The sequence below is a fragment of the Pongo abelii genome, chromosome 6, assembly GCF_028885655.2.
Source record: "Pongo abelii isolate AG06213 chromosome 6, NHGRI_mPonAbe1-v2.0_pri, whole genome shotgun sequence".
Classification (NCBI taxonomy): domain Eukaryota; kingdom Metazoa; phylum Chordata; class Mammalia; order Primates; family Hominidae; genus Pongo; species Pongo abelii.
The window spans coordinates 109,791,062-109,818,065 of NC_071991.2; the positions used below are offsets into that span (position 1 = coordinate 109,791,062).

Here is a 27,004-nt window from a genome sequence, read left to right on the forward strand (position 1 = left end):
GGAATAATTTAGATTTGTATGTCCCCTGAGCAAACTCATTTTAAAAGGAGACAAAAACCAACTATTGCTTAACTCTGCTATTCTTCACATCTTTGTGCTGTACTTGACTGAGTCTGACTTTAGTTTATTGATATCATTTTGTTTTGTTTTAAAAGGTTTGTAGAAATACTATTAACAAGAAGCAAATAGGAATTCCTAATCGCTAAACAGACACTAAGTCGATTGGTTAAGTCATGGAAAAAGTATGTGGGCAATGTGGCAGAGGAGGCCATGTTAGTCTAGCCAAAGTAACTTCACACGGAATCAGGAGGAATATGAATAGTGCTACCTCCTCACACCTTTCAACCTGACAATCTGGCTATTCTATTTAGGCTGCCTCTGGTCATTGTCGGGGAAGGGCAAGACATGCTGAAAAGGGCGTGCCACAATTGATCTTTGGGTGTGAGACTCATTTCCTGGAGGGGTGATAGGCAGTAATACTAGCAGTAAAACAGTAAAACTTACTGGGGCACCGCCTTGTCTCACTGATACTAGAGGGATAGTTGTATTTCAGTCTATAGGAAGATATCACTCATCAACTTCAAAAAAACAAACAGGGTCAGGTGCAGTGGCTCATGCCTGTAATCCCAGCACTTTGGGAGGCGAAAGCGGGAGTATTGCTTGAGGCCAGGAGTTCGAGGCTGTAGTGAGCTATGATTGTACAACAGCACTCCAGCCTGGGTGACAGAACAAGACCCTGTTTCTAAAACAAAACAAAACAAAACAGAAAAACCCCAACAGACTTCCCCAGCTAGGAGACACACACTGTTCAGCAAGAGGAGGCAGAGGAGGGAGCAGTGTTCCACCTGCAGAGACCCATTTGGCCATTCTAAAATTAGCCCCATGATTTCCTTTCATTCTTTGTATCCTATGATCCTGAACTTGAAGTTTCTCTGAAACTATCACTATTTGGGGCTTATCTACTGTTTGGGGCTTATTTTGGGCTGTTATTTCCTATATTTTCCCAGAGATCTGATCCTGCCTGCTTTTTACTTTTCAGGTATTTCTCAAATGTTCTTATCCTCTTTTTTTTATTTTCTAGTGCTGGTAATAATGTATTACTTTTAGAATTTTTTTTCTTTCTTAGTGGTTGGAAGAGATAAGGAAATTTTCCTTCTTGGTTCAACTAAAGATAAAAATTTATTTTGAAAAGAGAATCATAGTTTTCAGGAAGAAAGTCTAACTATATCCACTGATGATAAACTCTCATCTTACCCATCAGTGCTAAGTATTTAAATGACTACACAAATCTTTTTAAAAAATTATTTTCTAGAAAACCATATACCAAAGTCAAAAAGATCACAGTTAATACAACATTTAGATTTATTTTAAAGTTGCATTATTCTAAGGAGGCTACCTAATTTATATAGAACTAAAATTCTTTCATGTTAAAGAAGAAGCAAAATTTACTTATAAAACAAAGGGGCTGGGTGCAGTGGCTCACGCCTGTAGTCCCAGCACTTTAGGAGGCTGAGATGGCAGCCTCACTTGAGGTCAGATCACTTGAGGTCAGGAGTTAGAGACCAGCCTGGCCAACATGGTGAAAACTCGTCTGTACTAAAAATACAAAAATTAGCTAGGCCTGATGGTGGACACCTGTAATCCTGGCTACTCGGGAGGCTGAGGCAGGAGAATCTCTTGAACCCGGGAGGTGAAGGTTGCAGTGAGTGGAAATTGTGCCCCTGCACTCTAGCCTGGGCAATAGAATGAGACTTTTTCTCAAACAAACAAACAAACAAACAAACAAAAAACAAAGGGACTAGGATGTTGAGTTTATTAAACAGATGCTTAAACAAATACTCATACATTTTCCTACCTATTTTCTAGGCAGAAGATATTCCATATTACTTTGTAACCTGTTCCCCTATACTTGCCTTATGTTGAAGACTTTAGTTGGCGACCGCCTTTGAATGCCAGAAATAGCAAGTTATTTATTGTTAAACATATACATGCATGTATCGATTGGACTCTATTCTGATTACTTGAAAATTTAGAAATAAGACACTTTAAATACTGAGGGTACAAACAATAACACTGCAGGGGCACAGGAGTTTTCTTCCTCTTGGTCTGTAAAGCACCTTTGAGAGTAGGGCAGACTCCCAGATAAGGACCATGAAGTAGAGAACCCTGGGAAGAGCTTGGCATCAGTAAAGAGTGAGTAATGAAAGGGGAAGATCCCCTTATAAAAGCAGCAGATCTCATGATAGCTCGTTCACTACCATGAGAACAGCGTGGGGGAAACTGCCCCCAATGATTCAATCACCACTGACCAGGTCTCTCCCTAGACAAATGGGGATTATGGAGATTACAAGTCCAGATGATATTTCGGTGGGTACATAAAGCCTAACCATATCGGGGGTCTAATGGAAAAAGTATAAAAAAGTATACAATATGTAAGAATAGATAAGTAGTATAAGCAGAGAGATGGAAGCACTAGGAAAGAATCAAAAGAAAACGCTATAAATAGAAAACAGTATAAAAGAAATAAAGATGCCATTGATGGGTTCATCAGTAGACTGGATATCACCAAAGAAAGCTTGAAGATGTGTTCATAGAAACTTTTCAAACTGAAAATCAAGGAGAAAAAAAAGAATGAAAATAACGAATAGTATATTTGAGAACAATAATCCAGTAATTACAAAAGTTGTAATATATTTATAATGAGAATGCCAAAAGCAATAGAAAGAAAAAAGAGTAGAAGAAATAGTTGGGGTAATTATGGCTGAGAATTTTCTAAAATTAATAACAGACACCAAAACATAGCTCTAGGAAGCTCAGAGAATACCAAACAGGATAAATGCCAACTCCCCTGACCCCACGAAACCAGAAACCAAACCAAACCAAAACTATACTTAGGCATATGATATTCAAACTGTAGAATATTAAAGACAAAGAGAAAATCTTGAAAGAAGCAAGAGAGGAAAACACCTTACCTGTAGAAGAAAAAAAATAGAATTACACAGACTTACCATCAGAAACCATGCAAGCAAGAATAGAGTGGGGTGAAATTTTAAAGCTTTGGCATGGCAGGTGTGGAAGGAGGAGCCCCTACCAACCTACAATTTTGTGTCTATTAAAATTATCCCTCAAAAGTGAAGGAGAGATGAAGACTTTCTCAGACTAACAAAAATGGCGAGAATTTGTTGCCAGTAGACTTATCTTGCAAGAAACCCTAAAAGAAGTTTTTTAGAAAGAAGGAAAATGAAATAATTCAGAAACATGGATCTACAAGAAAGGAAGAGTGTTAAAGAAGATATAAATGAAACTAAAATCTTTTATTTTTCAAATTTTTAATTGATTAATAACAGTTTGTTCAAAATAGTAATAGCAACAAGGTATTTGGTAATTATAGCTTATGGATAAGTGAAATAGATGACAGCAGTGTTAGGACAAGAGGGGGAAATTGGAAATACTATGTTATAAGGTATCTGCACTACCCATGGAGCAGTATAGTGTTATTTTAAAGTAAACTTGGATTAACTGTATATGTACATTGCACACTCTAGGGCAACCACTTAAACATTTTTTGAAAGAAGTACTACTGATATTCTATAAGAGGAGAGAAAAGGGAATCATATAAATTGCTCAATGAAAACCAAAGATGGCAGGAAAAAGAACAGGAAATAGAAAAACAAAGAACAGGGTAACAAATAGAAAACTCTAACAAATATGGTTGATATTAACCCAACTATATAAATAATCACTTTAAATTTCAATGGTCTAACTATACTGATTAAAAGACAAAGACTGTCAGAATGGATGCACAAACAAGACCCTACAATATGTTGTTTACAGAAAACTCAGTCTAAGTTAAAAGGCTCATTTTAAAAGTAAAGGGATAGAGAAAAATACACCATATTACACCAACCAAAGGAAGCTCTATCAGAAATGGACAGATCCAGCAGGAAGAAAAGCAGTTAAGGATATAATTGAACTGAACAGAGCCATCAATGAACTGGATCTAATTAACATATATAGATTGTTTCATTCAACAACAGCAGGATATGCATTATTCCTAAGTTCACACGGAACCGTCACCAAGGCAGACCAAATTCTGGGCTATAAAAACAGTTAAACAAATTTAAAATAATAGAAATCATTCCTATATCCTCTTAGACCACCATGAAATAAAGTAGAAATCAGTAACAGAAAGAGCACTAGAAAATTCCAAAGTATTTGGAGATTAAACAATAGACTTCTAAATAAAACATGGATTTAAGTCTTAAGAGAAATTTGTTAATGTTTTGAACTGAATAAAAATGAAAATACAACTTATTGAGATTTGTAGAATGCAGCAAAAGCAGTGCTTAGAGGGAATATTTTAGCACTGAATGCATGTAGTAGACAAGAAGAAAAATCTATAATCAATAATATAAGCTTCCACCTCAAGAAACTAGAGGAAAAGCAATATAAACATAAAGCAAGCAGAAGAAAAGAAATAATAAAATTTGGAGCAGAAATTAATTAGCTGAAACCAGGAAATCAATAGAGAAAATCAACAAAACCAAAAGCTGGCTGTTTGAAAAGATTAATAAAATTGATAAACCTCTAGCTAGAAACCAAGGAAAAAAGAGAAAACACAAATTACTAATATCAGATATGAAAGAGGAGTAATCATTACTGATCACATGGATGTGAAAAGAATCTATTTATCTGGTGGAACCCTAATGACATAGTTACCTACATGTAAATTCATATATATGTAAAACATAAGGCATGAATGAATAATCATCAAAATCAATGTAAAGGTTGCCCTTGGGGAAGAATCTAGAATAGAATTTCAACTTAGAAGTTGATTTTAGCCTCATACACTTTTTTTAAAAACCAAGAGAAGGTATTCATATATTTCTTATGCAATTAAAAATATTTTTCAGAGAAAAGAGCAGTCAAAAACCTACATAACCATCTAATCAGCGTTACACAAGGCAAAGGTAAGTGTTGTTAATACAGGAATGCACACAACAAATAAAGGTGTGAAAGAAAAGCTTCCTATCATTTCTGATGGCACAATACACTTTCACCAAAGGCTTACAGTGCTTACCAGCAAGACAGCAGGATTAAAAAAAAAAAAAGAAAAACAAAAATGGTGTCCACCCTCCTGTGAAGGAGATGTCACCATCAGTCCCATCCCTTGAGCACCTACTCTCATTCCTAAGAGCCAACATTTTATTGAGTTATCACCAAGTACCAAGACACTGTTCTTCATGTTTTAAAACATTTATTTGCCAGTCAATCCTTATAGCAGGCATATGTGCATAGGCATTATTTTTATTATCCCTGTCCTGAAAAAGAAACCAAGCACAGACAGCTTAGTAACTTGCTTATGGTCACCCAGCTAGAAGATGGGGTTCAAACTCACTCTGCCTTGCTATTAATACTGCCTTGTTATCTTGTTTTGTCCTTACCAATACCTGGCCAAGTACTACCCATTCTTATTTAACATATGAGGAAACTGAAACCTGAAGAGGTCATGGAAGTTCTGTGTGGCCACACCAATGGTAGACAGCAGAACCAGATTTCAAACCAGCTTTTTCTCCAGCATTATTCTTCATGAGAAGAATAATTAAACTTATTGTGTAATAAAGTGTGTTTTTAAGGTATAATGTCTAATTATTTTTTCCAGCTTTATTCAAGTATAATAAATGTACAAATAGAGATGTACATAATTCGCATACACAATTTAGTGAGTTTGGGCATATGTATATACTTATGTTACCATCACCACAATTCAGTTAATAAACACATCCATCACCTCTAAAAGTTTCCTTGTGTCGCTTTGTGTGTTTTGTTATGTTGTTTTGTGGTAAGAACACTTAACGTGAGATCTACTCTCAACAAATTTTTAAGTGCACAATACTCCATTGTTAACTGTAGGCACCATGTTGTATTGCAGATATCTGGAGCTTACTGACTTGTATAACTTCATATCCACTGAACTAGTCAATAGAATAGTGGTTACCAGGGGATGGGTGGAGGGGGATGTGAGGAGTTGTTGTTTAATAAAGTGTTATGGAGGCACTGATAGCAAATACCTCCTGGGTGATAATTTTGAGCCTCTTTGCCACTCTCTATTTCTTCTCTACCTTAGTCAGTTTCCTTCCAATTTCCTTCCTTTTTCTTTTCTTGCTATGTCTCTGCATAGATTTCCTCTTTATCCTCTTAATAGCTGCTTTCTCTATCAGCCTTTCTCCCTTCCCCTTCTCTCTGCCTGGCTCTCTTAACTCCACTGTCTCTGAATATTTATACCAAACTCCCAACTTAAAAAAACAAAATTCTTCATAGTTCTCGGTTTGAGAGAAGGGCAGGAGATGAAGCACTTGTGCTCTTGGTTAAATTCAGGTCTTTGACTGTTGATCAATTATTTTCTGAAAAGTTAATGTTTTCTTCTTGTTCATGTTCACAATCATTGTGGCTGCAGTGATTTTATATATGCATATGTGTATTCTTCTATATGACATTTACAAGTGTTGACAGAATATTGCCTTTTTCAGTAAAGATCTTGCCAGCTGGTGCCTGGGTGCATAGACTGCCTATGGCTCTTGAATTGCTGAAAACTTCATAATGAAACCAGAAAATCACAGAAGCATAAACACAGCTGCTTATGCCTATAAAGTAAGTGGTTTACAAGGGAAAGCATAATCAGTAGAATCGAGTGTTTAGTCAATTACATTAACAGTAGACAAATAGAAATCATATGTATTTGACAGGAGGCCATTTTAAGAAACTTTGTATTTGTATGCTGCAAACATAATGAGACACTTAAAAAGAAATGTCATCCATTATTCATGAATTTGAATAAAATACAGAGCTCTCTTGAAAAAAATCAGAAAATTAAAGTTCTTTTAAAAATGTGAAGGTTTTGATTTTAGTAGCTCATTTTATTTTTTAAGTTGGTTTGGAGGTGCTTTTTCTATAAGTGATTTTTATATGGTGACAAACAAAAAGATTTAATATATTTTAAATATGCCAGAGAGATTGTTTCAGAAAACCCTGTATGCTTGGGAATTTTCAAGGCTGTAAGAAACAAAATCTCTATTAGAACTTGAACTGGGCTGGGGGCAGGCCATAGAGAATAGTTAGAACCAGCAGACTGTAGCAGGTAATTAAGGAAGTTCTCTTAATGGATGATATGAGGTAATCAGTGCACAGGTGAACCATTCAGGGACTCTTGTAGCACACAAAGGTCAGAGGTCAATTCAGGAAGCTCAGAAGGCGCACTGCTGGCTCACTGGTGGAATTTCAGCCCTTGGGATTCCACAACACAAAAAGATCAGTGGTGAAATTGAAAAGGAACCAGGAAAGACCCTTGTGCTGGGACTAGAGTACAAAGATTCTGCTACTGGAACTGGGGCCATTTCCAGGACATCCAGACATGAGGTACAGTTGTGAAATCATTTGTTTCTTAAATTTTACTGATTAAGGACTGTTTTGAGAGCTTGAAGTGGGGCCAAGGTACACTGTCTTGCGATAAGTTCTGTGGGGGAGTAGGTGAAGCCAAATTGCTAATGAAATTTTACTAATCCAATATAATCGCAGTGGTGATAAATCAGTAAATGATAAATTTCCAGTGTGAACAACTAGCAGTTCCAAGTTTCACAAAGCGTTTCTAAAAGCATTTCTAAATTCTTGTTATTATGGGACTAGAAGTCCTTAGGGGGCATTTTAATAAATAGATAAGATGCACAGTTGTGTAATTAGCACATCAGCAGAGATCCCCAATCAACTGTGCATGGATCAGTAGCATTAGAATCACCTGGTGGACTGCAACTGGTCTAAGGAATCCAATCTTAGAGAAAAGCCAGAGAATTTGCATTTTCTGCAAGCTCCCCAGAGAGCCACTGACATTGATAACTGAACTCCCCTTTAGAGCCCTGTCCAATTTATTCCACGGATAGCATTTTTTTTTTTTTTTTTTTTTTTTTGAGATAGAGTCTTGCTTTGTCGCCCAGGCTAGAGTGCAGTGGCACAATCTCAGCTCACTGCACCCTCCATCTCCCAGGTTCAAGCTATTCTCCTGCCTCAGACTCCTGAGTAGCTGGGATTACAGGTGCATGCCACTATGCCCGGATAATTTTTATATTTTTAGTAGAGATGTGATTTCACCATGTTGGTCAGGCTGGTCTCAAACTCCTGATCTCAGGTGATCCACCTGCCTTGCCTCCCAAAGTGCTGGGATTACAGGCATGAGCCACTATGCCTGGCCCACAGATAGCATTTTAAGTGTTCCAAATAATTTAAGGATTTGAAGTCTTTGTTCTCTCAAATAGTTAAGCATCCTTTCTTCCAATAGTATCATGTAAATGTGAGTAAATACAGCTTCTTGTATGCCATAATGTGTACCTGTAGCTCAGTGCTTCTCAGAATTATCAGGAATTCCAGTTTGATAAATCTGAATTAACTCTTAATTCCAGAAAACCATCTCCCTAAATCCCTCTACTTCATTACAATTCCATCATACGCCTCTGAACGTACCTTCTCACAGAGAACAATGTCTTTGGAACAATCTCTGCTGAATTCCACTTATGCCCCACTATCATTCCTTTCATGCTTTAGTGACTTTTGTCTGGTGTAGTCAAGATGTGAGAAAAAGCCTTGATCCAGATCATCAGAATGTAAGGACTCTACAACCAGTCAGATTATTATCCTCAGTACACAGATAAAGACACAGGGGGTGCATCAGACTTTGACACCTGAGTAGGGTTTCTGCCACCAAATCTCTGGGCAACTCACACTTTCTGGTTGGCAGTTGAAAATGGTTTCTAAGTTTGTTCATAAATCCTAGGCTATCTCAGAATCCTGGATGGGGAGTCAGGTGACCTGAAATCAGTACTAGCCAGCTGTGTGGCCTTAAGCAAATAGCTGCTCTGCTCTGGGCTCTATTTTCGTGTGTAGTGGTAGGAACAAAGGTTTGAATCCTTACTCCACTTCCTACTGTTTATGTGATTTTTGGCAAGTTATTAACATCTAGCATCTCAGTCTCCTCACCGGTAAGCAGAGGTAATAAAAGGACTGTTATTTTATACTCTTATGAATTCATATTTATAAATTTGTTATAAATTATTAGAGCAGTTTACTCAGATATTGTAAGTTTTAGCTATTGTTATATGTAGGAAGAAGGGAGATAATAGATATGAAAAACACTTTGAAATGATTGAAAGCCCATATGTACATAAGAAGATAAGTGAAAAAGGTATCGCATTAACTATCTAATTCTGTGTAACAAATTATTCCCAAGCTTTGCAGCTTGCTTACTATCTCACGTAGTTTCTAAAAATAAATGGTTTTGGCTCAGTGTGTCTCATAAGAGTCAGGAGCTCAACTAAGCTGGAGGACCTGAGGTGTCAGTAGCTTATTAAAACAACAAGCCCAGACAGAAGTGATAGCGAGGTCTTTCATCACTTACTGTGATAGTGTTCATAAGAGGCTAAGATGGGAGAAAGCTCCAATCACCTTCAGTTCCATTTTTCCCCCTTGGAATAGTATGTTGGTTGAGGGTCAGATGAATTGTCTCTGAGCCCTGAACAAAGGGCTCCTGACGTTTTATGGACCTGGGGTGGGAAGGAGGACTAGAAGTAGGAAAGTACAGCATAACGACATTTGGGTTAACAATGGACTTCATATACTCAAGTGGTCCCACAAGATTATAATGAAGCTGAAAAATTCCTATTACCTAGTGATGCTGGAGCCATCATAAAGTGGCAGCACAATGCATTCCTTGCACGTCTGTGATGATACTGGTGTAAACAAACCAATGGCACTATCAGTTGTATAAAACCACAGCACATACAAATTATGTACAGTACATAATACCTGATCATGATAATGAATATGTTACTGGCTTACTATTTAGTATAGCATAGTTTTAATCATTATTTCAGAGTGTACTCCTACTACTTATATTTTTTTAAAGTTAGCTGTAAAAGTGCCTCAGGCAGGTCCTTCAGGAGGTATCCAGAAGAAGGCATTGTTATCATAGGAGATGACAGCTCCATGTGTTATTGCCCTGAAGACCTTCCAGTGGGACAAGATGTGGAGGTAGAAGACAGGCATATTGATGACCCTAATCCTGGGTAGGCCTAGGATAATGTGTGTGTTTTTGTCTTAGTTTTTAACAAAAAAGCTTTTAAAAATTTGAAAAAGTTTGTAAGTAGAAAAAAAAAAGCTTAACAGAATAAGTATATAAAGAAAATGTTTTTGTATAGCTGTATAATGTGTTTGTATTTTAAGCTAAGTATTATTACAAAAGAGTCAAAAAGTTAAAAAAAATTTAAGTTTATAAACTACAAAGTTCTAGTAAGCTAAGGTTAATTTATTTTTGAAAAAGAAAATATTTTTTATAAGTTCAGTGCAACCTAAGTGTACCATGTTTATAAAGTCTACAGCAGTGTACAGTTATGTCTCAGGCCCTCACATTCACTCAGCACTCACTAGAGCAATTTCCAGTCCTGCAAGATCCATTCATGGTAAGTGCCCTATACAGGTGTACCATCTTTTATACTATATTTTAACTCTTTTTTTTTCTTTTTTTTTTTTTTTTTTTTGAGACGGAGTTTCACTCTTTTTGCCCAGGCTGGAGTGCAATTGTGTAATCTTGGCTCACTGCAAACTCCACCTCCCGGGTTCAAGTGATTTTCCTGCCTCAGCCTCCCGAGTAGCTGGGATTACAGGCGTGCACTACCACACCTGACTGTATCTTTTCTATGTTTAGATACACAAGTACTTACAATTGTGTTAGAGTTGCCTACAGTAGTCAGTATAGTAACATGCTGTACAGGTTTGTAGCCTCGGAGCAATCAGCCATACTGTACAGCCTAGGTGTGTAGCAGGCTATACCATCTAGGTTTGTGTAAGTACATTCTGTTTCTCAAGGTGACGTGCTGGGACCACCCATGTGATCACCTGAGGAACCTGCTGCACTCCAGGCCTGTGTTTGCTTTCTCACTCACTAGTTTTAAAATGGAACCAGGACATTTAACATTTTAAGTTCACCTGTGATTTTGCTGCATGCAACAATTTGAGAACCACCAGATGAGGGGGCTGAAAAGGAGGTGGAGAGTAGGTCAGAAACAACCAGAAAGGCTTGGCAATGGCACAGTCAGGTGATCGTCACTTATTGTGCATTATACACTCTTTACTTGTTTTTACTCTTCCCTTTTCCAGGTAGGAATGTTCCATCTCTGGCTAGATTCACCTGGAAATACAGAAGGAAAGCTAACTGGGAATGGCTTAAAAAAAATCAGGATTTAGTAACTAAGAACAGATGTGGCTCTTATAGTGGTACTCAGTGATAGCACCATGCCAAACACCGGGGCTGGTCTGGGTTGTCTTTCTGGCTTGTTTTTTTTTTTTTTTTTTTTACTGTTGATAGAAAATGCAAACCTTGATTGACATATGAGCCGGTTAGGTTGCTTCTCACACATATCTGCATGCCCTGTGACAGGTTGATTAGAACTATTTAGCTTGACTTGATTTATCTGGTTCAGCCTCACGGGGATATTTCAGATTGCATTGAAGTGGTCCTGGTGCTAAAGCAGAGGCCATGCTTTGCTGTGGGAAAGCTGGCTGGGCTTCGGTGGTCCTATGGGACAGAGTTCGTTGTTTCAGTGGTGTAGTGATTGTGGCCACTGGTAATGATGCAGTGAATGAGTAGTTAATAAAGCATGCAAATCCTAATGACAGTGGCTATCTGAGCAAGAGGTCTTGATTCGGAGCCTACTGGGAAGAATCATAGAAGTAAGAAATTCACATCTCTTGTTCTTGGTAACATGATAGAGCATTATCAACATTTGATATTTTTGTCTGCCATCCACACTGGCCCCAATCAACAGCAGTCTGGAAAATCCCCAAAAGAGTATATATAAATTTCTTTCTTTAGGGTCTTAAAAAGCCCAAGGGCATGGCCTAAGAAATGTGAGTAAGTTTTCCACTCATCTACTGATTGCTTTCTGACCAGATTATGTGTTACACAGAAGTCCAATTTAATGAAGAGAAGGTCTCATGCTTAGGACAGTGAGGATCTACTTCTCACTGTGGTATTATGGATCCAATACTCTGAAAAGCCATCCTGCTGAAACACGCATAGATCCTGAACAACAAATATATTTTTAAAAATGGCTGCATTTGCAAGAAAGTAAATTCCTAAGAGCCAAAATTTAAAACTGGACTGAAATCAGGGCTGCAAGTGAACATAGAAGCCTGGCCTTCCCTAGGGCAGATGCTGATACCTAGAATCTAGAGCTTTGGGGTTTATACTCACTAAGAAAATTAAAGGGCAGGCCTTGTGCCTATGCAAGACAAGGAAATAGAGCCTGGGATGCAAATATAATGTCAGGGCCTGTTGAAGGAGCTATGACTTCAATGAAATAATGAGTTAGAAAAAAATCTGACAAAGCAGCAAAAGGCAGCTAAGAGGAGATTGTCTGGGTTGCTGCACGGGGTGGAAAACAACAACAACAACAAAAATAACAATATGTGTCTCCAGAGAATTTTAAATCTCATCCAATCACTTGTGATGGTGGAGTTTACATTTATACTGTCCATTGAGCCAGGAAAATCCCAAAGTGGAGAAAGTAAAGTAATCCAGGTTGGTAGTATTTCCTGGTGCCTGGCATAAGCAAATACAGGTCATGGAGAAGCAGTACCTACTTGAACTCTTAGGATTCTCACACATTAGATTAAAACAAATACAAATTCCTAATTGAAAAATTACCAAACACAAGAAAACAAACCATGATGACTAAAAGTCAGCAACCACAACAAACATTAGATTTAGAACATATAGAATTCAGATAATGGAACTTTCCAATATTGAATATAGGCAACTATTTAAGTAAAGGAAAGTTAAAAGTAAAAAATATGTAGAATGCAAAAATAACAAAATAATTAGCAAGCAGAATCCAATACCATGTCAAGAAAATAATAAATCCTGACCAAGTGAGATTTATTCTAGGAATGAAGAGTTGGTTTAATGTTAGAAAATTTATTAATATATACCATATTAATAAGCAGAAGTGGGAGCATACCTTTAAATAGCTCTATTGTGACATAACCTAAATAAATAGCACATATTTAAAATGAGCTATTTGATGAGTTTTGACACATGCACAACTGTGAAACCAGCACCAAAGGCAAGAAAATAAACATACACATCACCTCAAAAAGTTTCTTCATGCTGTTTTGTAATCCTTCCCTCCTTTTTCTTTTTGTGAGCTCCTCCCCATAGTCATGCAACCACTGATATGCTTTCTGTTACTATAGATTAGTTTGCATTTTCTAGAATTTTATATAAGTAGAGTCATATAGTATGTACTCTAATTTCATGTGGCTTCTTCCACTCAGCATAATTATTTGGGGATTTGTTCGTGTTGTTATGTGTATCAGTCAATCATTCTTTTTTGCTGAGTGTTGTTCCAATGTTTGTTAGACTTTAGAACATTTGTGGTAGGTTCTCTCCAGTTGAGTGGGCTCCAGCAATTGTGCAGGGTAGAGGGCAACGGAAGAATGGAAAAGGCCTCCACTTGCTCCTTAAGGTCAACAGCCATAGGTCTATTTGGATTCAGAAGCATAGGTAATCCTTAAATTTGGCTGATGCCCTTGGAGTGAACAGAGCTCTCATGGGACTGTGGCTCTAACTTGTCCTGGTTTGTATCTGTATTGAGGCATAGAACCTGGCTAATGAGCTTTGAATCTATATATTTCTATGTTCTTAAGTGGTCGCACTAGCATGCATGTTGGGGGACTTTTCCACGCAAGCTAGATTTTCTTCTTGATTTTTTCTGAAAAACCAAGGTGCAAAAGCTTGTTTAGTTCACTCTGGCCACACGTGGGTCCCTCCCAACCTTATCACAGGAGCCCAGAAGGAAACTAATCCAACTTTTTGCTGAAGGTTGTATAATGTGTGGTGGGGGAGAACACAGCTTTGAAACAATGACTTACAACTATCTTCTCACAAACATTGATCATTCCTTGGATTTCTTATAAAATGTTCAGGTAGGAGGAAGACGGTATGGAACAAAAGGTAAGAATGGAGTTCAGGAGGATTCATAACTCTTCCCAGACACATGGAGACCTGTGAGTCCATAGCAGTTTCCTTAACTGTCTATCATGCTAGGGTAACAGCTAGCTTCAGGCCTGCAGAAAGATGGGAAGCCAGGACCAAATAAGTTGTCATAGGGTTTAAGTGAAGAATGTGCAATTGAGAGGAGACCAGAATGGTCCTGAGATACATCCCAGTGGTGAGCCGCATCTGACGTTCTGGGAACCGCTGAGAAGAATTAGGACAAACGTCGGCTGAGGGTCAGGAGGACGGATCTGGGTAGGCATGGAGGATCATAAGGGTGAGAAAGGAGCTGGAGAAGCAGCATGTGACCATGTCAGGAAAGGTAAGAGTGGCTGATAATAAGAAAAGTAAATAAATGATTTTCAGACTGTGAAGGTTTATCGGCTAAGGTCTTTTCCCATCTCAGCTCTTGTAGTATACTTCCTTCCAATCCAGGCTGGAACCAATTCTCAAGCAGGTTGTCACAGAGGCAAACTGGAACACCTGCTAGGGGAATGTGGTAGCAGAAGGGAAATGTACTTTCTTATGGGAATCTTTGGCTTTCCTGAAAAATTGATTATGTGCTTTAAAAAGTCTTGAATAGTGGCTCTTCTAGTGCTTTAGAAATTACTTGATTTATACACAAAATTCCTGCTGAGTAACCAATGTATCATATTTTTAAAACAATAATGATTGTAATTCCACCATAGCCGTGATCCCCACTCTGATTATCGCAAATGCAAATAAGCAGGAATTATGTTTGTCAGCAGCAAAAGCAGCAATAGCAGCCAAAATGAATTTGGCTTGCTATGTGCCAGAGACTATTTTGACAGCATTTCAAACATTAATTCATTTAATTCTCACCACAGTCTTATGAGGCAGGCATCATTATTCCCATTTTATAGAGTGACCTTGGTACATTTCACTGGGTTAACAATGTTTTCTTTCTGTTTTTTTTTTTTTTTTATTATACTTTAAGTTTTAGGGTACATGTGCACAACATGCAGGTTTGTTACATATGTATACATGTGCCATGTTGGTGTGCTGCACCCATTAACTCATCATTTAGCATTAGGTATATCTCCTAATGCTATCCCTTGCCCCTCCCCACACTCCACAACAGGCCCCGGTGTGTGATGTTCCCCTTCCTGTGTCCAAGTGTTCTCATTGTTCAATTCCCATGTATGAGTGAGAACATGCGGTGTTTGGTTTTTTTGTTCTTGCGATAGTTTGCTGAGAATGATGGTTTCTTGTTTCATCCATGTCCCTACAAAGGACATGAACTTATCCTCTTTATGGCTGCATAGTATTCCATGGTGTATATGTGCCACATTTTCTTAATCCAGTCTATCATTGATGGACATTTGGGTAGGTTCCAAGTCTTTGCTATTGTGAATAGTGCTGCAATAAACATACGTGTACATGTGCCTTTATAGCAGCATGATTTATAATCCTTTGGGTATATACCCAGTAATGGAATGACTGGGTCAAATGGTATTTCTAGTTCTAGATCCTTGAGGAATCACCACACTGTCTTCCACAATGGTTGAACAAGTTTACAGTCCCATCAACAGGGTAAAAGTGTTCCTATTTCTCCACATCCTCTCCAGCACCTGTTGTTTCCTGATTTTTTAATGGTCGCCATTCTAACTGGGGTGAGATGGTATCTCATTGTGGTTTTGATTTGCATTTCTCTGATGGCCAGTGATGATGAGCATTTTTTCATGTGTCTGTTGGCTGCATAAATGTCTTCTTTTGAGAAGTGTCTGTTTATATCCTTTGCCCACTTTTTGATGGGGTTGTTTGTTTTTTTCTTGTAAATTAGTTTGAGTTCATTGTAGATTCTGGATATTAGCCCTTTGTCAGATGAGTAGTTTGCAAAAATTTTCTCCCATTCTGTAGGTTGCCTGTTCACTCTGATGCTAGTTTCTTTTGCTGTGCAGAAGCTCTTTAGTTTAATTAGATCCCATTTGTCAATTCTGGCTTTTGTTGCCATTGCTTTTGGTGTTTTAGACATGAAGTCCTTGCCCATGCTTATGTCCTGAATGGTATTGCCTAGGTTTTCTTCTAGGGTTTTTATGGTTTTAGGTCTAACATTTAAGTCTTTAATCCATCTTGAATTAATTTTTGTGTAAAGTGTAAGGAAGGGATCCAGTTTCAGCTTTCTACATATGGCTAGCCAGTTTTCCCAGCACCATTTATTAAATAGGGAATCCTTTCCCCATTGCTTGTTTTTGTCAGGTTTCTCAAAGATCAGATGGTTGTAGATGTGTGGTATTATTTCTGAGGGCTCTGTTCTGTTCCATTGGTCTATATCTCTGTTTTGGTACCAGTACCATGCTGTTTTGGTTACTGTAGCCTTGTAGCATAGTTTGAAGTTAAGTAGTGTGATGCCTCCAGCTTTGTTCTTTTGGCTTAGGATTGACTTGGTGATGCGGGCTCTTTTTTGGTTCCATATGAACTTTAAAGTAGTTTTTTCCAATTCTGTGAAGAAAGTCATTGGCAACTTGATGGGGATGGCATTGAATCTATAAATTACCTTGGGCAGTATGGCCATTTTCACGATATTAATTCTTCCTATCTATGAGCATGGAATGTTCTTCCATTTGTTTGTATCCTCTTTTATTTCATTGATCAGTGGTTTGTAGTTCTTGAAGAGGTCTTCACATCCCTTGTAAGTTGGATTCCTAGGTATTTTATTCTCTTTGAAGCAATTGTGAATGGGAGTTCACTCATGATTTGGCTCTCTGTTTGTCTGTTATTGGTGTATAAGAATGCTTGTGATTTTTGCACATTGATTTTGTATGCTGAAACTTTGCTGAAGTTGCTTATCAGCTTAAGGATATTTTGGGCTGAGACGATGGGATTTTCTAGATATACAATCATGTCATCTGCAAACAGGGACAATTTGACTTCCTCTTTTCCTAATTGAATACCCTTTCTTTCTTTCTCCTGCCTGATTGCCCTGGCTAGAACTTCCAGCACTATGTTGAATAGGAGTGGTGAGAGAGGGCATCCCTGTCTTGTGCCAGTTTTCAAAGGGAATGCTTCCAGTTTTTGTCCATTCAGTATGGTATTGGCTGTGGGTTTCTCATAAATAGCTCTTATTATTTTGAGATATGTCCCATTAATACCTAATTTATTGAGAGTTTTTAGCATGAAGGGTTGTTGAATTTTGTCAAAGGCCTTTTCAGCATCTGTTGAGATAATCATGTGGTTTTGTCTTTGGTTTTGTTTATAGGCTGGATTATGTTTAGTGATTTGCATATGTTAAACCAGCCTTGCATCCCAGGGATGAAGCCCACTTGATCATGGTGGATAAGCTTTTTGATGTGTTGCTGGATTCGGTTTGCCAATATTTTATTGGGGATTTTTGCATCGATGTTCATCAGGGATATTGGTCTAAAATTTTCTTTTTTTTGTTGTATCTCTGCCAGGCTTTGGTATCAGGATGATGCTGGCCTCATAAAATGAGTTAGGGAGGATTCCCTCTTTTTCTATTGATTGGAATAGTTTCAGAAGGAATGGTACCCACTCCTTCTTGTACCTCTGGTAGAATTCTGCCATGAATCTGTCTGGTCCTGGACTTTTTTTGGTTGGTGAGCTATTAATTATTGCCTCAATTTCAGAGCCTGTTATTGGTCTATTCAGGGATTCAACTTTTTCCTGGTTTACTCTTGGGAGGGTGTATGTGTCCAGGAATTTATCCATTTCTTCGAGATTTTCTAGTTTATTTGCATAGAGGTGTTTGTAATATTATCTGATGGTAGTTTGTATTTCTGTGGGACCGGTAGTGATATCCCCTTTATTATTTTTTATTGCGTCTATTTGATTCTTCTCTCTTTTCTTCTTTATTAGTCTTGCTAGCAGTCTATCAATTTTGTTGATCCTTTCAAAAAACCAGCTCCTGGATTCATTGATTTTTTTGAAGAGTTTTTTGTGTCTCTATCTCCTTCAGTTCTGCTCTGATCTTAGTTATTTCTTGCCTTCTGCTAGCTTTTGAATGTGTTTGCTCTTGCTTCTCTAGTTCTTTTAATTGTGATGTTAGGGTGTCAACTTTAGATCTTTCCTGTTTTCTCTTGTGGGCATTTAGTGCTATAAATTTCCCTCTACGCACTGCTTTAAATGTGTCCCAGAGATTCTGGTATGTTGTGTCTTTTTTTTCATTGGTTTCAAAGAACATCTTTATTTCTGCCTTCATTTCGTTATGTACCCAGTAGTCATTCAGGAGCAGGTTGTTCAGTTTCCATGTAGTTGAGTGGTTTTGAGTGAGTTTCTTAATCCTGAGTTGTAGTTTGATTGCACTGTGGTCTGAGAGATAGTTTGTTATAATTTCTGTTCTTTTACATTTGCTGAGGAGTGCTTTACTTCCAATTATGTGGTCAATTTTGGAATAAGTGTGATGTGGTGCTGAGAAGAATGTATATTCTGTGGGTTAACAGTGTTTTCATTGGGTTAACAGTGTTTTCATTGGGTTAACAGTTCTTTATAAAAGTCACGTAACAAGTATGTTAATAGTGTGTAGGTAAAATTTAAAATCAATTCAACTAATGATATAAAATGAGTTATAATCACAGTCATATTTATTCAATGAACTTCATTAATTAGAGTTTTGGAGGTCATGTACAGAGAAGAAGATCTTAAGCAGAATGTATCTGTGATTTCCATCTTTTGAAAAGTCTTTTGCTTAATTATGAGAAAAATAATCTTTATTGTAGACACACAAAACAGAGGGACCTATGGGTTTTGTTTTGTTTTAAACTTAACTCTCAATGACTTTTGATTACTCAATTTTGGTGACTATTTGTATTGGCCACTTAGGACAGTTTACATTATAATAAGCAAATTTTTTTTTAGAGAGAAATTGAAACATGGATAGGATAAGGAAGTTACATTTTGGAATTAATTCTTATAAAGATAGATGATTTGATTTCATCAGTGGATTTGTATTTTTAGGAACTGTCATACTATGAAAGGATCTCATTTTATTAAGGAGAAATTAAGTATGAAATATATAGATTCAAAGCTCATTAGATTAGTAATATATCAAAGATTCTGATGACACCCAGGTTTATGTAAAAAGGATAACACAATATGTAAAGGCAATGTTTTCTTTTCTCACAATAAATTTAGTTCACTGTAAGTGTATACAGGAGATTGACAAATCTCTTTCTGCTCTGGGTGCATTCAGAAAAGTGAGAAATAGGAGAACTTCTTCCAGAAGGACTGAAAGAAGGAATAAGAGGTAGAGAAAGTAGTAGAGTCATAAAAAGCATGGAACTGCCTTCCTGACTAAAAATGTATCCTATTTGTCCAACTTGGATCTTTATATGATAGCTGGAAAGGGTAAAACGTTAAATCTGTATCTTCCATTGACATTTCAGCATCATGTTGCATTTTAGGCTGTAACCAATTTTCCTGATTTCTTTCCACCCATTTATCTTGAATAAAAGAGTTGGGAGAGAGAAATGATACCGTACGGATGAGAGGCTTAGTATTCCAATGGGGCAGATCCAAAATGAATGCTGCAATGTAAATGCTGGGACCTGAATGCCTTCAAGACCCCTTCAGAGCATGCACTACACTGGGTTTCCCACAAAATGGCAAGAATGATAATTAACTGATTTGGCCATCACATTTGGTGTTACAGAGAGCTGTTAACAATCGAGGTGGGCACTAGCCCTGGATCTTATCTTTTGCCACTCCCCAGCCTCATGAGGAGCTAGTCACTGTCCCAACTTCTGATAGCATCTGTATACAGCTGACTTCTACATTTTTAATTCAAGCCCAAACCTCTCCTCTCAACTATGAATCCATGTAATTTCACTGCTTATTCAACATCTCTACTTGATTATCTCGTAAGGCCCTAGGATGCAGCAGTAAACAAAACAGGCAAAAAGTGTCCTGGGAGAACTTACATTCTAGGTATCTACTCAATATGTCCCAAACTGAATTTATATTCCCTAAATATGCCCTATCTACTCAGTTGCTCTGCCTGGAAACCATGTCTTCTTAGCTTTACCTCTAAGGTATTTTTCTTATTATTTGGTCCCAACACAATAATACAAGAAATCCATCATTTCTCTCCTGAACTTCTATAAAAGGCTTCTAATTGGCCTCCCTCCATGTTCTCCTCCAATCTGAGCCAAAATCATTACTTATTTCATTCTTCAAGAGTGATCCTTTTAAAATGCAAATCTGATTATGACTAGGTTAAACCCTGCTTAAAAATTCTTCAAATGCAACTTGAATAACATTCAGAGTCTATTAGACCTGGCACAGTCTCGCTGCTGCCTACCTCCCCAGCTCTTCTCTCTTACTTAACTCTGCATTCCAGCCACAGTGACATTCAGTGTGCTCTTAACTATGCCAAAATTCTTCTCACTTTAGTGACACTTCTTCCATTGAACCAACTCCAAATCATTTTCAGATCTCGGCTTGAACATATTTTTCTTGCCTACAATTTTTTGCCAGGTTATACTGAGTCCCTTTATGCATATATTTCCCCATACCTGCATACATACATACACACACACACCCCCCCCACACACTCTCTCTTTCTCTGTCTCACACACACACTTTTTTCTTATGCTTTCTAACATGGTAATTAAGTAATTAAGTAATTACCATGTTACTTAATTACTGTGTGATGATCTGCTTAATATCTGTTTTCACCATTGGGGAGGGAACTATATTTATCTCTGTCGCCGCAGAACATCCAGTGAAATAGTAGAATATCACAGTGAAAATAGTAGACAGTCAATGAATATGTGTTATAGTTGAATATAAATATGTGTTATAGTTGTTGAATATTGGGAAAGGTTATAACTCCTTCAAGTAAGCCAGTATTACACTAAAAAGAGATAAAAATTCATTATTAAGGGCTACATGAATGTTGATAATAAGAGTGACTGACAGGAACAAAGAGACGTTGTAGCAGCTCCAACCTGGCAACAGTGATAGTAGAAATGTCATCAAAGATGAAAAGTGACTTTCATTTGTATAAAATGAACCAGCAGACACTCATGATTGTAAGTAGGATTTCTGGTGATTTGTCCTGCACTGAATGCCTTTGGATCTATGATTTCCCTATAGACAGGTATTCAGATGTGGTTGAGTAGAGTTGTATAGAGGGTAGCATGAAATGCTAAACTGGAATGGGCAGAAACCCATGTGACTGGTAAATACAGAAAGAAAATCCTACACAGTGCATATGCAGGTAGATTCTTGTGACGGCTTTTAAATCTGGTTTACGATGCATATGCGTACATGTGTAATGAACTGAAAAGCTTTAAGGTTGGAGATGGTGCCCCACACAGGGAACATGAATGTCTTTTTTACAGAACTCCTGTTGACTTCAGATTTCGAAAGAACAGAGTAGCCCCCCCAAAAATGTGTAGTAATGATTTCATAATGGACATGCCTCAAGGTTTGGAACCTTCTTAAATTATTCAAAAATCCTCTGAAATATTTATTTTTCAGCCTTGAAGGACAGGGTTTATTTTGTTTGGGGAAGAAAAAATGTCTCTATATTTCTGAGAGCTTGTTCTTGAATAAAAATAAACCAAGATAAGTAGATGTGTGCATATATATATATGTGTGCATATATATATATATGGATATGTGGCATATGTTTCCTGTATTTTCATCCCAAAATGTTGAGTAAAACATTCAGACTCTGCTTAATGCCAAATATTGCATCAATGCACCACAGAAGTACTACTGTTGTTGAGCTGCTAGGTCAACATTGAAATTATCTGTAAAATTTTAAGCTGCTTTTAGTAACAAATTGCTTTTTTTCAAAGACGCTTTGATCATAATGTACTGTCACTTTTTCTCACTAATTAAACTATGATAAGGGAGTCTGAATAGACTTCTAGTATCTTATTCCTATAAAAGACCTGAATAAAGATGTATTTCTTTTTAATTTTTGTCTGGTCATGGTTAACAATAAACAGAACTACTTTTTAAAAGATAATTCCCGGCCACTCTGGAAAACAATTTGGCAATTTCTTCAAGTAAACATGTAGTTACCATACAATCCAGCAGTTGCACTCTTGGGCGTTTATCCCAGAGAAATGATAACTTAGGCTCACATAACATACGCAAATGTCCATAGCAGCTTTATTTGTAACTGCCAAAGACTGGAAACAACTTAAATGTTCTTCACTGGGTTCATGGTTAACAAATTGGTATGTGTGGTATATACCATGTGTATTAGTCAGGGTTCTCTAGAGGAACAGAACTAATAGGACGTGTGTATATATGAAAGCAAGTTTATTATTAAGGAGAATTGACTCACACAATCACAAGGTGAAGTCCCACAACAGGCCGTCTGCAAGCTGGGGAGCAAGGAAGCCCAAAACCTCAAAAGTTTGGAAGCCAACAGTGCAGCCTTCAGTCTGTGGCCAAAGGCCTGAGGGACCTTGGCAAACCACTGGTGTAAGTCCAAAAGTCCAAAAGCTGAAGAACTTGGAGTCTTCAAGGGCAGGAAGTTCGAGGGCAGGAAGCATCCAGCACTGAATGAAGGCCAGAAGACTTGGCAAGTCTGCTTTATTCTAGCAGTTGATCAAATGGTGCCCACCCACATTGAGGATGGGTGGGCCTCTCCCTAGTCCACTGACTCAAATGTTCATCTCCTTTGGCAACACCCTCACAGACATACCCAGGAACAATACTTTGCATCCTTCAATCCAATCAAATGGACACTTAATATTAACCATCACACCATGGATGTGCTACTCAGTAATAAAACAAAATGGATAATTATGCAGGCAACAATTTGGATGAGCCTCCAGGGAATTATGCGGAGTTGGGGAAAAAAAGTCAATCCTGAAAGATTGCAAACTATATGACTCTATCATATAAGATTTCTGGAATGACAAAATTATTAAAAACAGAGCTGATTAGTGGTTGCCACGGGTTGGGAGTGGGAGGTGGCTGGTGAAGTGGGGTAGAGAGTTGAGTGTGGTTATAAAAGGGCAACACAGGGATCTTTGTTGTGATGAAAATATTCTGTATCTTTGTTATCCATTCACTAGCTGATAGACATTTGAATCGTTTCCAATTTTTGGCTACTATGAATAACGCTACTATGCACATTCATTTACAGGTCTTTATATGGACATGTTTTCATTTTGGTCTCTAGGAGTGAAATTGCTAGATAATAGTAAGTTAACTTTAACTTTTGAAGCCATTGCCAAAATGTTTCCTAAAGTGGCTGTACCATTTTACACTCTCAGGACCAATGCATGAGGGTTCCAGATACTTCGTACTTCACAGAGTTACTAACATTTGGTGTTGTCTTTTTCTTTATTTTGATGGGTGTGGAATGATATCTCACTGTGATTTTAATTTGCGTTTCTTTAATAACTAATGATATTGAGCATCTTTTCATATGCTTATTAGCCATTCATATATGTTTACAGTGAAATGTCTGTTTAAGCCTATTGCCCATTTTTAAATTGGGTAACTTATGTTCTTATGATTGAGTTTTAAGAGTTATTTACATATTCTGGATATAAAAAAATCTCTTTATCAAATGATTTGCAAATTTTTTTTCTTAGTCTATGGCTTATCATTCTGTTTTCTTAATGATGTTTTTTAAGGAGCAAATGTTTTTAATTTTGAAAGTCTAATTTACCAACTTCTTATTTAAATTGAACAGGCTTTTGGTGTCATATTTAAGAAATCTTTTCTAACCCATTGTCACAGAGATTTTCTCATGTTTTCTAGAAGTCTTATAGTCTTAGCTCTTACATTTAGGTCTATAATCCATTTTTGATTTTTTTTCTTTGTAGTGTGAAATAACAGTCTAAGTTCTATTTTTTGTGCATGTGGATAGCCAACTGTCTTAGCATCATTTGCAGAAAAGATTTTTCTTTTCCCCATTGAATTGCTTTACAAAACCATTGTCAAAACTCAGTTCACCATAAATGTAAAGATTTATTTCTAGACTCTCTCTCTTCTGTTATATTAATCTATATGTCTATTCTTATGTCAATACTATGCTGTTTTGTTTACTGTAGCTTTATGGTAAGTTTAAAAATAAAAAAGTGTAAGGTCTCCACTTTTGTTCTTCAGAATTGTTTTGGCTATTCTAGGTCATTTGTATTTCCATATGAAGTTTAGGATTGATATACTCATTTCTATAAAAAGCTTGCTGAAATCAGGATGACATTTACTCTAGATAAATTTGGGAAGAATTACCATCTTAATGATATTGAGTCTTCCAATCTATGAACAGGTTATGTCTTTCCATTTATTGAGGTCTTTTTTAGTTCCTTTTAGCAATGCTATTATGAGGGAAATTATCTTAATTTTGTTTTCAGATTGTTAATTGCTAGTATATACAAATATTATTGATTTTTATATATTAATATTATGTCCTTAAAGCTTGCTAACCCTGTTTATTAGTTTTAGCAGCTTTTTAAAGATTCTTTAGGATTTCATACATGTCATCTGCAAATAACAGTTTAATGTCTTCCTTTCTAATTTGCATAATTTTAATTTCTCTTCTTGCCTTATTGTGCTGGCTAAACTTCTGGTACAGTGTTGATAGAAGTGGCAAGAGTGGACATCTTTGCCTTTTTCCCAATTTCAGGGACAAAGCATCTGTTCTTTCACCAGTATTACGTTAGCTGTATGGGTTTCTTCTCTGTTGTTTGTTGTGTAGTATAAAGCCTAAAATTAAGGCTCAGAATTACATGCTGCCTTGACGTTTGGTAAAATCGGGATGTCCTCAAATGGCCTAACAGCAAGTTCCCCACTCTGTTCTGTTCCCATGGCTAAGGTCACATAGTTAAACAATTCCCTTTATCAAACAGAACAGGTGCAGTTCCTGCTTATCTCTGAGTAGTGGGTTTCAGTTCTCTGCCAGCCCATGGAATTATTCAAACAAGCCAATCACATCCTCCCACAGACACCACAGAACTCCCACAGACGGGGGTCACCTGACCCTCTTGATACTACAAAGCCTGCCTCCCATAGTCCCCGGATGTTCAATTTTCCAGTGCAACCCCTGAATGGCCCCACATGGCATGTGGTGTCCTCCTCCCCTAAGCTGTGAGTATATGTGACTAATAACTGCTGTTGATCTCATCTGTCCAGTGTCAGGTATTGTGTGTCTATCTCTAGAATCCTAGGACAAGAATGCCTCCCTCACTAGTGAGATAAATAGGAGACAACTGAAACATTTTTGTAGACTCCCTTTATGAGACTGAGAAAGTATACATCTAGTTCTAGTTTGTTTTTAATCATGAATTGATGTTAGGCTTTGTTAAACAGTTTTTCTAAAAAAAAATCTGAGATAATCATGTCATTTTTGGATCTAATCTTTGAATACACATTAATTGATTTTCATTTGTTAACCAAGTTTGCATTCCTGGGATAAACCCGATTTGTTCATGGAATATAATTCTTTTCATATGTTGCTGGATTCAATTTCTAATGTTTTTTTCTGGATTTTTGTGTCTATGTTTATTTTGGTCTGTTTTCTCTTTACTTGTGAAGTCTTTATCTGGCTTTAGTATCAAAATATAAATAATCTCTTAAAATGAGTTGGGGACTTTTCCTTAGTCATTTTTATTTCTTCTGCTTGTTTTGGTTGAATTTGCTCTTTATCTGTTTTTCTTAAGGTGAAGCTTAGGTTATTGAATCAAGATTCTCTTTTTTCAAATATTTGTTTTTAAAGCTATATATTTTGAGCACTGCATTAGCTCCAACTTATATCTTTTGTAATGTTGTGTTTTGTTTTCATTCAGGCCAAAATAATTTCTAATTTACCTTGTGATTTCTTCTTAGTCCTATGGGTTATTCATAACTGTGTTATTTAATTTTCAAATATTTACAGATTTCTTAAATTTATTTCTATTAATTGGTAATTAAATTCCATTGTGGTCAAATAACATACTTTGAATGATTGTTTTATGTCTTGCCATATGGTCTATCCTGGAGAATGTTCCATGTGTACTTGAGATAAACATTCATTTCTCAATTGGGTGGCATGTAGGTGGTTATATGCATCTTACCATATTATATCCCAGTTAGGTTCAATGGACTTAGTGTTGTTCAATTCTTCCATACCCTTTTTGATTTTATGTCTATTAGTTCTATCCAGTATTAAAAGTGCAGTATCAAAGTTTCTAATTATAGTTTTTAAATAGTCTCTTTCACCTTTGAATTTTGTCAGTTTCAACTTCTTCTGATATGAGGCTCCTTTGTTTGATGATTATAAATTAAAATTTGTTTTATTTTAATAAAATTGACTCATTATTAAATGTTCCTTTTTATCTCTAATAGTATCATTTTATCTTATATTAATATAGCCACTCCAACTACATTAGTATCCTTTTATTTACATCCAGTTGTGTCTTGGATTCTGTATTGTCTCTTTCGATAGCATATAGTTGAATATTGCTATTTAAATCTGATCTGAAAATCTCTGCCTTTTAATTAGAATGTTAGTGCACTTACTGTAATTTATTTGTTTCATTGGACATGTGGCTGCCATTTTGTTATTTGTTTTTTAGATATGTCATGTATATTTTTATCTGTTTCCTCTTTTATGGCCTTCTTTGGTGTGAAAAAAAAATTTTAGTGTATAATTTTAATTCCTCTTTCAAATTCTTAAGTATGCTTGAGTTATTTTCTTAGCAATTCTGCTAGGGATTACTATATGCCTCATAATTTATAATTGTCTACATCAGGTTAATACAGACTTAATTACAGTAAAATATAACTTTGCTCTAATATAGCTTTGTGCTGTTATTGTCATAATATAACAATTTATAATATAAACCCAACAATATAGGGTTGTAATTACTGCTTTATATAATCTTATGTCTCTTAAAGCAATTAAAAGAAGAAATTAGAACATGTATACATTTTTTATACTTATCCACATATTTACCATTTCATTTCATTCTG

The 27,004-nt window shown here is 36.7% G+C and overlaps 1 long non-coding RNA gene across 3 annotated transcripts in view; it reads left to right on the top strand.

Annotated features, from left to right (window-relative positions):
* The window catches only part of LOC129060453 (uncharacterized), a 160,300-nt gene that overhangs the window by 77,812 nt on the left and 55,484 nt on the right, over nt 1-27,004 (top strand). For 2 of the 3 annotated variants that reach the window (XR_010140909.1, XR_010140910.1), the window contains exon 8: nt 4,914-6,651. This is a non-coding gene — a long non-coding RNA (uncharacterized LOC129060453). Of the gene's footprint in view, nt 1-4,913; nt 6,652-27,004 lie in introns of those variants that run through there. The other variant, XR_008527190.1, reaches the window with a different exon arrangement.